This window comes from Passer domesticus, chromosome Z (assembly GCF_036417665.1).
Source record: "Passer domesticus isolate bPasDom1 chromosome Z, bPasDom1.hap1, whole genome shotgun sequence".
Classification (NCBI taxonomy): Eukaryota; Metazoa; Chordata; class Aves; order Passeriformes; family Passeridae; genus Passer; species Passer domesticus.
Window position 1 is genome coordinate 50,124,563 of NC_087512.1, and position 14,682 is coordinate 50,139,244.

The following is a 14,682-nucleotide window of genomic DNA, read 5'->3' on the forward strand; positions in this document are numbered from 1 at the left end:
AACCCAAATTAATTAACATCAAATTTACTTTGTAAAGTGACCACATATTTGAAATCTGGGTTCACTGAAGGTTCACCATTATTCCTGCTTTCCCTTGAATTGTTGTGATATTGATTTCAGAGACTAAAAAGATTGCATGCAAATAAAAAAAAAAGGCAAGCAAAGCTCTTCATAGTTAAGGAACATTGTAATAATTATTAAAGCTATTCAGAACCTGAGAGCAAGAACCCAAATCTGATTCTCAGTGCAGTATCTGTCACCAACTAGTAACTATAACCCCCAAAATTTGCTGGAGTGAGTAAATGTGAGCTAAATATTGATGGACCAGAAGATAACTCTGTTACTGTAAAATGCTAAAAAGCTGCTGTCACTTCATTAAAAAAAAAAAAAAAAAAAAAAAAAAAAAAAAAAAAAAAAGAAAAAAAAACAAACCCCCCAAATCCACTTAGTTTTAAGAAAAATCTTGCTTATTCTGATGAATTTTAATTTTTTCTCAATGCCTTCTACCCAGCCAGTGTCCACCACATCCCCACTGTGCAATATCTAATTAACTGCAGCAATCAAAGATAAGAGGGGGGACAAGTTTGTCATAAAACTCAGCCTTCTGAAAGAATGACTTCTGTTAAAGACTCCAGCAGCTCGTTCTGATTAAATCTCTCTCCTTCATTAATTCCCAGTTCTCATAAATACTACACAAATTCATCCTTAACGCAGGGCCTTGTGCTGACTGTCAGTTCTTGTCATGGTGATTGTGTTTCTTTATCTTGTACTTGATTAAGTCAATTCTGAATTCTGCTTATTCATTCATTCTACTTTTTCTCCATGTTCAGATTTCTGTCATAACTACAGTGTCACAACACAATGCTCCTGACAACTGGCTCCCTTTTGCCAAATGTCATGTGTTTGCAAAGATCAATTCTGCAACTTTCACTTCACCTTTACTGCCTCACATTCAAATGACAGATGAACTTTTATCAGTCTTGCAAAATGTAAATTCAGCTCTTCAAGAAGCAATCAATTACAAACCAATCTGTATTTCCAACATTCTTTTTGTAGCCTCTCCATCACATATTCACATCTCAGGTTTGGAGAACAGTCAGTATATTTTGAGAGTACAGCTTCAGAGCTGGCCTTCTCCCTGTTTTAATATAAAATAAATACAGATTATAAATACCGCAAACACTTGAAGTGGTTTTCTACAGTGATCTGCACAGAGACAGTTGGCAATGATATTTGAAATTTATTCCAATGACCTCTCTGCTTCTGTGATTTCAGCTCAAGCACACCTGATGCTGTTTAGCCTGTTCAAGGGCATTAGTACTTTTGTATTTTATCTTTCTACCGTAAAATGGTCAGGAATCACTGCGGGGCACCCACTGATGCACATCCCTTTGACTTTTTTTTATGTCTCTAACCCAGCTGCCTTTTTCCAGCTCTGTCTTGTTCCTTCTTTACTTCCTGAGAGACTCCTAAATAAATCCTCAACGTGATTAGAGCCCTATGTTCAATCCAAAGCTTAGCAGGTCTTGAGGGCTGAGGGCCCGGGCTGGAGAGTCATGAGCCATCATAAACTGAAATGAGGAGTCATCAGCATCTCAGCAGAAAATGCCTTCAGTATCCAAAGCAGCTTCCAAAGGGGTGAGCTTTCGCTGAGCTCCTTCCTTTCATTGTGAAAACAGCCAGAAAGATTGTTGAGTACATTCAGGATTCCTAGAAAAAGCAGTTAAAAGCTGTACAGACTGGGAGCAATAGAGTCCATGCAAGAGGGCACACCAGGTCAAACACTGGGAAATAATGACCATGAGGAAGAGATGCGCAGCTGGAGATCAGGGGAGGAAGTGCCACAGCCTAGCTCCATTTACAGGGGACTCTGACAAACCCTTCTACATTCATTTCCACATTTTACGAATGGTGCTTTGGTTGTATTTCTTCCACTTCCTTTTTTCCTATTTTCTTTTGAAGTAGAGGATTAGAAAAACAATAACAAGTATAAGACTTACCTTTTCTGATAAACCAAACACCACAACAAAGTGAGTCTCTTGCTCTGCTTCAATCTTCTCCCTTTTTAGCCTGCAGGAATTGTTGGCAGGAAAATCAGTGCTAGACACCTATTTTTAAGCAAATGCCTGCTTGGCTTTATATCTGAAAAACAGTATAAAAGGGAAAGATTAGTACAAAATATGTTCTCAAAAGCATGGATAATTGTGTAGATAAATAAATAGAGAGATACACACAAAAACTGTTGCTCCCTCCTTATGTCTCAAAAATGTTACATACAAATTTAATACAATTCTACATTAGCCCCTGTCCAGTAGAAAATTAAATAGAAGAAATACTCATATTAGCTGCATATATAATGAAGACAGAGATCCAGTGTCTAGTTCTAAAATGATGAAGTATGAAAATTATACAGTAACATCTCAGTTATACATTATCCTGAAGCAAAAGAAGTATTTAGGGAAATGAGCAGCACTTCAGGAAAAAGGCAGTATTTCAGGAAAGCAGTAAAGCAGTGATTAGACTTGGGGACGCAAATATTTGTGCTAATATACAGAGGCACTACAGGAAAATTTCACAGATGGTAGAGGTCTGCATTATTGAAATACTTAAATCCACTTGGTTTTCCCAACTCATAAGTGTTTGTCCATACCCTCCCCAAAATTTGCCAAAATGAAAGCAACCAGAGTTCAACTGAACTCTGTGTGGGAAGAACCTGTCACTAAGGCCCAACCCAACATGCAACTTAAAATAATTTCTGACTTAATTTTGTTTATTCAGTTAGACAAGACTACTTGTCTAACAGGTTTACTTTAACTGATCTAAGATTCCATTTCCAAATTATTTTTGTGCTCCTCAGACCATATTGCTTGGTCAGTAATATTTTTATTCTACTAGGACAGGTAATTTAAAAAACCAAAGGAAAATACTTACACTAACTTACAATTTAAATTTAAAAGTGACATATTGTGTGCAAGTCTCAAATTGGACAGGGCCAAATGAGCAGGTAATTGATAGTCCAGTGCAGGATCAGAATGTCCACATGAGAACTAATTCCCAGAGTTCTTCTGCCACCATTGCCTGTGCACACAAACAAACATAAACATGGAAAGACACAGCCACAGCACATCACAAAAGGTATATTCCTCACCACTTCACCTCTGTCCTTGATAAGAGTATTCTAAGGCACTACTGCTTCAATCTGGTGAAGAGAGCTAATGCCATAGGCAGCCAAGAGGGCTTACTGAAGTCATGGCAAATGAATTCCCTTTTGGGGACTCTGGAATTGATTCTGACTTTGTGGACAGGAGAAAAAGATTCATCACTTGAGAGAGCAGCACCAGTAGCAGTAAAGCAAATAGGATGTGACAGGGAAGGTGTATTGAGGAAATGAATTAGCAATTTCAGAATATAAAATGGATTGTTGGAATCAAAAAGGGCTCAGATGCACTCTGGATTTCATGGCTCTGTAGGAATGCACAAGGAATGGAAACAAATTTCTTGCTCAAAGTGTGTGAGAGAGGAATGTCTTCTTTTATGCACACACCCCGCATGTACAGGGATATTGTCCAAGCTGAAAATAACTGCAAATGATTCTATGGATTAGGTGTTGATAGTCCAGACACAGGGAAACCTTTTTCTGGAATCAGGGAATTCAGAAAGCAGTGAATCATTAAGTCTGGAAAAGACCTCCAAGATCACTGAGTGCAATCTTTGACTGATCTCCACATTGTCAACTACACCGCAGCATTAAATTGTCACATCCTGTTGTTTCTTGAACACTTCCAGGGATGGCGAATCACCCATTCCAATGCTTGGCAACCCTTTTGAGGAAGAAATTCTTCCTGACATCCAACCTGAACCTCTGCAGGCACAGCTTGAGACTGTATGCTCTTGCTCTGTCTCTGCCTGGGAAAAGAGGATGAGCCCCATCTGGCTACAACCTCCTTTCAGGTAACTGATCTTGCCACTGTCATGGTCACTGGCATTGCAGTAACCACAACAGAAAAAGAAAAATTTTCATCTGCCCTTTGAAGACTGTAAAGGATGGCAAAATCTCTGGTCATGCTGACAACATATTGGCAGTTCCCCTTCAAGCCTTTTCATATCTGTTCCTTAACACAAATGGGCTTGCTGCTGTTGACAGTCAGCATGTTGGAAGGGGTTAACACAAATAGATTGAGACATCAGAAGGCTCTTACCCCCCCAAGACCAGCAGGAAATATGCCATCTGTCCTCTGGGCACTCATATCCTCAGTGAATATTACTTTGTCAGAAGTTGCTGGAAGACCTAATTTAAACCACCACTTGGGTTTTTTTAGCAACATAAGAAAGGGACAGCAAATCAAAAATGTTGGAAAGAACATGTCTGTAAGTCCCACCATACAAAAAGGTCTGACCCTGCTCTGTCAAGGATTGCCAGAGTACTATTCCCTGGAAGAAGACTGTAACCCAGCATAATGCACTGCAGAAAGTCTGTAGGATGCTCCCTGGGAAAACTGCTGACAACCAGTTCATCAGAAATAAAAAGTTAAAAGGACATTTTTCTCTAGGACCAGTTTTATTGGCTGGTACTGTCCTTTTGTCTTACACATATAAGTGATACAGACTATTACAGAATAAAAATCCAGATACACAAAAGTGTGATACATAAAAGTTCCCTTCTCTGTGGCTGTCCTAGCTGTGCTAGTGAAATGTTACTTTACTCTGCTAATTAGTGAATGGTTCCTAATTCTGCATCACACAAAACTCCATACCTGACACAGCCTCTCCTGGCATGCCCTTTCTCACACATGAATGTCCAAGCAGCAGATACTGGTCCAGGGCTTCCAGCTGTGGGTGTTCCTCCTGGTGCAAACACAAGGAAGCCACTTAAATCAAATGCCCATCTGCCACCATATTCAGTAGTGAGAGAGCTGCAGAAGCTGCAGCCCACAGGAGAAAAATCAATGGAGTGTGCATTCAAAGCAAGGAATTGCAAAATGTTTGCACAGAACATTCTGTTTTCAAGCAGAAATGTTTTATGTCACCCAGAAATGTTTTTTGTCAAACAGGTGCTAAGATAAGTAGGTGCAGAATTGCACCTAATAAATAACAGGCACAGAATTGTGGCTGTATTCACAAACTGGACTTGTGCATGCAGGCTATGAACAAGGCACTAACGAAAGAGCTATCAAGAGGCACTTGATATTTCTCATTGTAGGATATGATAATATAGAATATTCATTTACATTGAAAAAGACCCTTAAGGCCAAGGCTCACCAGCAGCCCTTGGCTGGACATTGCAGGACTCCCTGTGAAGCATCCCCTCTGAGCTCATCGTCACTGACCTCTGTGAGGACTGGATGGCTGCAATGAAGATGGCTAGCAGGGAGGACAAGATCTGTCAGCCGAAAGGGGAAGCATGGGCATCAGCTTCCAGCTCTGCAGTAGGTACTGCTGGAAGCCTGGAAGCAGGCACTAACCTGGAAGATGATGCTGTCCTGAAGAAGCTGTGTTTTCACACAGCTCACTCTTGCTGGCTGGTAGTGTGATTTTGAGGCAATGCATGGGAAGCCTTCCACTGTGTGGGCATGGGGGAAATCGGGAGCTGGGAAGCAATGCCCTGTGGGAGGGCAGGAGCCCTGACCGCCGGCTGAGAGCGCCTGCGAAGCTGCACAACAGCCACTGGCTGCTCCCCTGCCTGGGGCCAGATCTGCAGTGGTGTCACGATCTGCTAGTACAAGTGGGGGTCGTGATGGTTCGTTTTTTTACTAATCTCAGAGTACAAAAACAACACAGAAGGGGATTTCAGTATTAATCAAAATAAATGCACCTTTTATTGAGTGCCCACAGCAAATGCGATAGAAGGATTAGAAAGGAGATAAAGGATAGAGAGAGAGAGAAAGAAGGGCAGGGGTATATAGCTACCAATGGAGAGACTAAATCCTTGTGCTCCAGCCAATAGATCTGTCTTGTCATGTTGGGGGGAATCTCAAAGACTTGGTTAACTCAGGGGTCTTTCATACAGGACAGTAGAGAATAAGTCTGTTGAGGAACAAGTTCAGGCAGTCCAGTTCTGAACAGGACAAACTAGTCCCAGCAGTGAGCAGGAGCCATTGTTTCAGGAGTGGTTTCAATGGGAAACCAGTCTTGGTCCAGCAAACACATCTGCAGGCAACACTTGGCAGACTTCCCGCTTCAGTCAGCCCAGCGCCCCGTGTTAGAATTTTAAGTGTCTTGGTCTCAGTCCTTGGGCGGGGCTTCAATCTCCATCCTTGACGGCAGTCATGAGAGAGATGAGGGATCTTCCATGGCAGATCTCCAATGTTATCTCAGATAGTCTTTCTCTAAAGTGAGTGGCATCTGGCTAGGAGGTGGGGAAACTCAAGGCTGTTGTGATGAGCAGGGATCATGAAGCAGATGTAAGCATATAGAGCAAGCCGTTCCTTGCCAGTCCCTACTTGAAGCAGTTTTTCCCATGGGCAAATAGTCTTGGCCCAGGAAGCACACAGGAATCACTTGGTGAGCATCCACTTCAACCAGGCCAGAACTTCATCTGGGGTCTTCAAGGTCTTAGTCTCTGTCCTTGCGACGGTCATGAGGCAAATGAGGGAAACTTTGGACCGTCTCTTACAGGTGGCTGTGGGCAACATGGGCCTGCTAATGGACACTGCCTTCCTGTTCCCTCAGGGCGGCCAAGAAGCTGCCAGCAGTAAACCTGCTCCTCCTCAGGAAGCTGCTCTCACTGAGAAACATCGGCCACCAGCACGGGGCCACCAGCAGAATGACCTGCAGCAACCTGGCCATCTGCCTGGGGTCAAACCTGCTGAGCCCACCCCAGGAGGAGCAGCTGGAGCTCTAGGCCATACTGGACGAGAACAAGAAGGGAATGCTGCCTTCAGCAGCCAGCTGCAGCCTCCCCAGCCCCCGCAAGCTTGGCTGCCCAGAGATGCCTGTGCCTAGCTGTCCCCTCTCTCCAGCCAAGGCCATGCAGGAGCTGCCCCACAGCCTTCTGTGCAGAGGAAAAGGCTCAGCAGGGATGGCAAAGGCTGCTTGCCATGCTGTCAGCACCTGGGCTGAGACCAAGGCCTTCCTGAGTGCATGTGAAGCTGCTGGTGGCCTTTTTGATTGAGAACATAGACATCTTTGCTGAGGAGTTGTCTGGCCCAGAGGAGACCCCAGTGCCCAGGGACATATCCACAGGTATGATCAGAAACAGAGGCTTGTCCCAGCCTGGGACTCAGGGTTCCAGATATCTCAGCATCAAGAAGACAAGCAGTGTCCCCTCTGGGTTTTCTTTCGGTGCTCTTGTCTTCCAAGAAGTCGCTTTGCTGCACATGCTTTTGCTTTCTAAGCTGGGACAGGAAGAGCAAAGTGGCCCTGTGGGAAGAGCAGAGGAGGAGCCCCAGGCAAGAAGCTATCCCGATGCATCCCCCTCTCCGCCAGATGTCCAGCAAGAAGATGGCAGAGAGGCCACAGTGGCCAAAGAGCAGAGGTATGGCAGCTGCACAAAGCCTGGCACAATGCAGGCCAGAGAGATGGGCAGTTTTACATGAGGCCAAGGAACTGCTGTACCTGCTCCTGACTACAGTTCTGCAGCCTTCCTTCCTGCCTGCCTTTTCTCTCTCTCCCCCCCCCCCCATCTCTCTCTCCACCTGCTTTCTGACACATGCTAGCAAAAAACTCCACGGGTTGCTTGCCCAATGCCTTAGGCATGTTTCATGAATTTACAAAATTCACTTGCAAATTAAAGCAGCAGTGGGGGAGCTGTCACCTTGAGAGGCCTTCTGATGAGCTCAGACCCCCGCTCATCCCAGCTCCCTCCAGTCCCTTTGGGGGCAGCTGTACTGAGTGAGAGGGGCTGATGAAAAGCAGCATCTTCTCTGCAGAGCTAAGAGGGTGATTTGGCAATTGCTCCCTTCCTCCTCCAGGCTGTCTGTTGCCACCGCTCACCTCCAGAATTTCTGCTTGAGGCACCTCCAGCTTTGCCTCCAAGCACCCACCAGAGCTCCACAAAGTTGCTAGCAAAGGCCAAAGTCCTGATGAGCCTTTCTGCTTCAACAAGGTAAAAGGAACTCACATTGGTTCCAAAAAGAAGGGACTTAGCCAGGACAAGAAGGGACTTAGCTCATGGCTCCTGGCTTTGCCTCTCTAATCCAACTTTGTGGCAAAAGGCTTAAAGGTTGCTAACACCAGGAAGAGAAAAAGAGAAGGAAAAGATAGCAGGAAGAGGCCTGGCCAGATGACAGGGAATGCTAGTCATAAAGGAAGCAGAAGAGGACATACCAAAGAAAACTGGAGAAATGCAGGAGGCTCTGGCAGGCCAAGAAGCCAAGGTAGGGATGGCCCAGGCTCTGCTGCCTGCCTTTCTCTTCACACTGCCCTCAGTCAGCCCAAGGCACTGGCAAGGGCTGGCCAGGGCTGCTGCTAGGCAGGGCTTGGCAAGGGCTCCATGGCAGCTCTGCAGGGGCTCTGCAGCCCTTGGCTTCCTTCATGTCCATGTTCTGAACCCCATCAGGAGGACAGCTCTGCATGGGACAAAGGGGCTGAAGGAGAGGCTGTGAAGATGGGGCAGCAGGAACCCCTCTACCTTTATTTCCATTGCTAGATGTCTATAGTGACATGTATTGGGCTAAGGTTCTCATTCTAGAGGCTGCTCTTTCACATCATCTGTCTGTGGATAATTAAGTACTTGTAGAGGCATATGCTGTTTTGTTACCTCCTTCCCCACATTCTGGAGCCTGACCAATGTGTTTGGATTCTTGCAGCCACCCTGGGCATTTCAGCACTCAGCGCTCCAGCTGGCAGTGCTGGTTGTACAGCACCAATGGCCTCCAGCTCAGGACAGAACGCATCTGGGGAAGAGGGATGGCCACCAGCAGATCTCGGCCTTGTCGTAGAGAAAATTATTTGGGAGAGCAGGAGGGCCCTGTCAGAAGGATCTCCCTCTGCTCAGGTAACTCCGTTGGATGGGTAGCAAAGGGGCACCTCCCCCACATCCCCTCACTTGATGCCTTCTGGTTTTCTGTGTTCATGTTTTGTCTCAAAAATCATTTTGCAAGAGTTTCAGTTTCACCTTGGTCACCCGAATCCTGAGTTTAAAAGGCTTGTCATATGAACCATGTAGGCAGTGTTCCTCCCATGCTCCATGTCCCTTGGGAGTGGAGAATGAGAGTTCTTGTATCCCTGATGGGATTGCAGCCAAATAGTGAGTGATCATTGGGTTCCTTTCTTTCTGTGTTTCTGCTCAGGATAATATTGGTGTTGCCCCTGAGTCTTCAGGAGGGGAGCCTGTGGACAGAGCTGCAGCAGAGGAAATTTTATTTGTCACTGAGAGCTGCAGGAACAGTTCCCCAGAGCCCGAGGAGCCTGGTAAGGACAGAGCCCCCCTTGGTTTAGAGAGGTGTAAGGTGGCTGCTCTGAGCAAGGCTGGTGCTTCCTGGTGCCTTTAGTTCAAATCCTGCACTGGCACAACTTCCCTGAGTTCCATGACCTCCAGAGGCTCTGACACTCAGTCCTCTGCTGTGGCAAGAGAGCAGGGACTAAAGCTGACCTGGCAGGATATGCGTCACCAACTTGGGTGTCCCATTTTGGCTCATAACTCAGCTTCCAGCACGCCTGAGCTTCAGCCATTTCAGTGGGGACTGAGGTCTCTCTGTAAGCACAGAGAAAGAGCAAGGCTGGGCTTCTTTGTGGCAGCTGGGGCTGTCTGTGTTTCAAACTCTTATGGGTGCCCTTTGCACTGCGAGACTTTATCAAGGTACTTCAGTGTTTTGAAACATACTTTTGAACACTTGGAATGATCCCTGTTCTTTGAAGAGTAGGCTTCAACTTGCCAGGTGAGAGTCTGCCTTTCAGGCCATCTTTGCCAGTCCCTGGTAGAAAGACAATTGCTGCCCAAGGGAAAGGTGCAGAGAGGCCAATATTGACTCAGCATTCCCTTTGCTTCCAGATGCCATCTGACCAACGTCTCCAGGAGGGCTGCCCTGCATGGCAGGAGGAGTCAGAGGAGAGCCTGTGACCATTGGGCAGGTAGATTTCTCTGTTTGTAGATAAATTTATAGATTTCTATGGTTCTATTTATCAGTGCTTACAGTTCCATTTGTACATTATAGTGTTCTGTTTATCTGTGCATAGATTTATAGATCTGTATAGATAAATGTGGCTATGTATACAGTTACAGAAGTGATATAATTATATTTCTATATATGTAATTATTTTGATAGATTTTCAGAGTTAAATTCATATATAAGTAGAGTAAAAAAATATATGAAGTTATAAATGTGCATAGTTATATAGTAAGAAGAATATGAATGTTTCGGTGAATAGATTGATGTTGGTGTAGGTCTAGGCTGCATTTTTACCTCTTTCCTCCCTTGGCTGCCTTTTTCACCTCTTGCTTTCCCCCTGTGCCCCCTGTGTCCCCTCTCCCTGGGCTGGGTCCGAGCTGGCGGCCGGGCCGGGCGCAGCAGCAGTTCCAGCCCCGGGTGTCCCTGGAGCGCTGGGAGCTGCCGGTGGCCCCAGGCACTGTCCCCTGAGGAGCTGCTGAAGGACGGTGAGACTGAGGGGGCTGAGGGGGCTGAGGGGGCGGTGGCGCTGAAGGGACGGTGACCCTGAGCTGCTGCTGGGGCTGAGGGCTGTGGGGCAGCCCAGGGCCATGGTGGCACTGAGGTGACAGGCAAGTGGCACAGGCTGAGGGGGTGGCGGGTCTAAGGGGACGCGATGGGTCAGAAGGGACTGAGGGAGGTGAGAGGACTGTGAGGGGCTGGAGAAGCTGAAGGGGGCTGGGGGTTTGCCGAGAGCATGGCGGGGCTGAGGGGATGGAGGGGCCAGCAGGGAGCACAGAGGGCTCCGGGACTGCAGCTCTGCCAGGCCTTGGAACCAATTCCAGAGCCTCCACTTTTGCCACAGCTGCAATGAAGACCACGAGGACCGCCGGAGACTGCCGGGAGCCAGCAGGGAGAAGCCGAGGGCCAGCAGCAGGAGCAGGGAGCGGGGCCCTGCTGCTGCCAGCCTGGAGAGAGCCCGGGTGAGGCCCCAGGGCCGGGGAGGCAGGGTGGGGCTGAGGCTGGCGTGGGCTGTGGCCGTGGGCCCTGCCCGTGCTGGGGCTGCTCAGCGCAGCTGCCCCGGCTGGCACAGGGGCTGTCCTTGGGCAAGGCAGCTGTGCCGGCAGGGCCCGGGATCTGTGCCGGCTCTGCCGGGCTGCCGGGGCTGCGGGACGGTCCCGCCGCGGCTGCGCTCACCACAGCCCGGCCCGCTCGGCTGCTTTCTCTTTCTGACCCTCCTGGGGAGGCTCTGACATTTCCTCTTCCCTGATGGAAGTGCAGCTGCTGCCAAGGGAAACGTGCCCCTACTGACTGAGTGTTCCCTTTGCTTCCCAGATGTCCCATCTGCTGTCCCTGTCCAGGAGAGCTGCTCTGCCTGGAGGAGGAGACCGAGGGAGCGGCTTCAAAGATGGGGCAGCTGAGATTCCTCTGCTTCGAGTTCCATTTAAAGAGTCTGGACTTGCACACAGGCAGTGATAATTACATGGATATTTACATATGTGGGTTGCTATTTGTATAGGTTTATTTCTATGTGTATGTTGTTACATTTATGTACGTTTATGTGTGTATATATATATACATATATATTTATAACATATGTGTATATTTGTATCTAAATATCCATATTTATTTCTGTATATTGTGGTGGTTATATATGTATTACTTTCTATTTAACTATGTATGCCGTTGTTTAGTTGTATAATTCTATCTATTGAGTTCTTGGTACAGGGTTATTTAGAGAGAGATACTGATATTTTTGTATTCCTAGATGGGCTTTATCCTTGTAGTAATATGTAATAAATTAAGTTGTTCAGTACCTAATTAATCTTTGTGTATAGTAAGTTGTAGAGGTTGGCAATAAATTTTTTTAACTGAAGTTGGTATTTGTATATTTTTACATAGCATTGTGGTACTAATGTAATAAATTCCTGTTTTTAACCTAAACTGACGTGTGTATAGTTCTATATTGTCAGCACAGGTGTAGCAATTTGTAATAAATTACATTTTTCCACTGAAACTGATGTTCATGTATTTGTCCATCAGCAGTGCAGCTGTAGCAATCTGCAAGAAATGCCATTTGTCAGCTGCGATGGGGGTTTTGTGATTTGTGCTACCCAAAGCCAAGAGCAGATGGAAATGCTGGAGGATTTGGGCCACAGAAATCTCCGGCCATGGCCAGCACGTGTCCCACCTGCACTCAGGCTGGGCACGGGAAGCGCAGATTTGGGATGGCAGCAGAGCCACATGTTGGCTCAGAACTCACTGCAAAGGCCTGCTGAGAAAACTCTGGGACTCCACTGGGAGCTGAACTCCAAGCAGGAGCCACCCTGGCAGGAGAAATCATTCACAATGAAAAAGAGAGAAAATGTGGCAAAGCAGATGTGGGGATACTCTGTGGGATCAAATGCTCTGAATCACCACTGCCTAGGCACGTCTTCTGCAAAAGTATTTTGTTAAAAACTGAACACCTTCCATGAAATACAGATTGCACTTTTCCCTTCAATTGCCTTGCTGTGTGAGTGGAGACACTCTCTCCTTATCACTGAGAATTTTTGCCCTTTAGCACCTGACATGAAATCAAAGATTATGCACCACCACTTGGCACCATCAATAGAAACAGCCCTGCCCTTGTGACAGTGTTTGCAAAGTCTTCCCTCCTCGTGTCCCCACATCTCACAGACGGAGCTCAGGAGGGTGCAAGAGCACTGCAGGTGGGAAGGTTTTGCAAAGCTTCCTAAGCACCAGTAAACTCTGGGCTTGCCAGTCTTCCCCTGCAATATTGTCCTACCTAACAATGATCTTGGAGAACACTGTGCCTCCAGCTCACTGGAGTAAAGTTTGTTTTCTTCAAGGCTTGAATAGAGGAAAATGAAAATTGTGATTTTTACAGTGAAATTTGGGGTTTGGTGCAGGTGGGCTTGCTCCATTATTTGATGTGGAAAGTGGGCTAAAAGCTTTAAATTCCCAGCAGAAGCTGCCTACCAGCCCACACTGACCTGAATGAGGCCCAGGTGTGCTTGCTGCACGCTGGTCCAAGGGAAAAGCTGGAACAAAGTCCCCTTTTCTTGCACATGGAGCCTGTCTGTACTGTTGTCTCCAGGGCTGTCTGTGTAAGACACGGCAATCCAGCCAGAAACTGCAGATATCAGAGTTCCAACATCAGCCTGCTTCTCCAGGGTGAGGGACGAGGCCAGCCTGAAACCTGAAAGGTGCTCTGGGTACTGCAGAAGGCCAGGCTGTCCTTGTGCAGGGGTGGCCTTCACAGGGGACCTCACACCTTGTGCTGCTGACAAAGGGCAGCCAGTGGCCTTCCACAAAATGTTTCTTTTGTCCAGCACTTGGAAACATTCCAGTCAGCAACAATTCCTGCTGCTCACACCAGCCCTTTCCAAGCAGGAGGAATTTGTGTAAGCAGCCTGGTTTGTATCTGGAGAAATTTTCATGGTGCCAGTATTTTGGTGTGAGTTTCCTGGTTCAGGGCCACAAAAGATGCCAGAACAGATTATTTGCAAGCACAGAATTGGTTAAGCTGCCTGTGAACCTGATGGGAGAAGTGTATTCATGTTATTGCAGCATTTACCCTGTACAGGTGACATTTGGTTTCCATTTTGAATATGCAATGTTCTTTCACAATGTTTGTATATGCATAAATCCTGGCTTTAAATTCCAATTCCATCTTCACACAAGGATGTGTAATCTATCAGAAATATTTAACACGAAGCCATATTAGCTTTGGGCTTGATGGTATGGGTGTTTAAAATGTGTGATGAGTAATGGTAGCTCTAACAAATACCCCTCTTGTTAATTTGGGTCTGTCCTTTGTCAACCCTGTTGCATAGAAATCACTTATTTATAGCAGAGACTAAATGAAATTCCTTAATACAGATGAGAATTGTGCAATTCAGGCTGATTAAGGGGGAAGTTTTCTGTTACTGTGAAAACACAATCTAGATAACCTGTTTGCTGTACATCCTGAAGGGACTTTGCAGTTAAGAGTGAAAAGAAAAAAGACATTTTTCTTAAGAAGTGTCTTGAAAGTGCTTTTTGTATCACCAGGAGCAGCTACACTGATCTTGACCTCCACAATTTTAAATGCACAACAACCACTTCCATGACTTAATCTGGCCATGATTTTTAGCTGCAATTACAAAATCTCATCAAATATGTTGCTGTCCTTTAAACAAGGAAGGAGAGCAGAAATACCAACATTTCTCATTGTTAGGAAAATTAATCCACAAACACCAGAAGCTTATGTCCAAAAAGGAGACAGAGGAGTCCTTTGACTTTATTTAAATAAAGGGAGAGGCCATGGGGCATTCCCCTGGGGTCTCTCAAATATTTGGAGAACACAGCCTCCTTTTTACCCTGATATCCCGGCTGCATTTCCCTCTGTCTTTCATCATTGGCTGAAGTACTTGAGAGGTGCAGACTTCCTGATATGCCTGATAACAAAGATTTCTCTCTAATGTATAAACCTCCTTTTTAATTTTTAATTCTTACGGAATTTAGGGTTTTTTCTTTCCCATTGTTTCCTTTCTCTTTCAATGTCTAATTTCATTTATCAGCAAACCTAAAATTTATTTGTAAAAACAAATCTCTTTTCCCATTCACCAATCAGTGGAATCCTTCCCATTGTTTCTTTTATCTCCCAGTGCTA

General features: G+C 45.9%; 2 long non-coding RNA genes across 3 annotated transcripts; one reads left to right on the forward strand and one right to left on the reverse strand.

Moving 5' to 3' along the window:
• Positions 1 to 440: 440 nt before the first annotated feature.
• LOC135290707 (uncharacterized) lies at positions 441 to 10,539 on the reverse strand. Of its 2 annotated transcripts, none has more exons than XR_010353492.1 (5): positions 5,908 to 10,539; positions 4,755 to 4,845; positions 2,942 to 3,078; positions 2,001 to 2,142; positions 441 to 1,138 (listed from the first exon to the last, which is right to left on the reverse strand). It is a non-coding gene; the product is annotated as an uncharacterized LOC135290707 (long non-coding RNA). The 2 variants fall into 2 exon arrangements; XR_010353491.1 differs by having other exon boundaries at positions 2,932 to 3,078.
• Positions 10,540 to 10,888: 349 nt separating this feature from the next.
• Positions 10,889 to 11,969, forward strand: LOC135291282 (uncharacterized). The gene is made up of 2 exons (XR_010354082.1): positions 10,889 to 11,008; positions 11,361 to 11,969. It is a non-coding gene; the product is annotated as an uncharacterized LOC135291282 (long non-coding RNA).
• Positions 11,970 to 14,682: the final 2,713 nt, after the last annotated feature.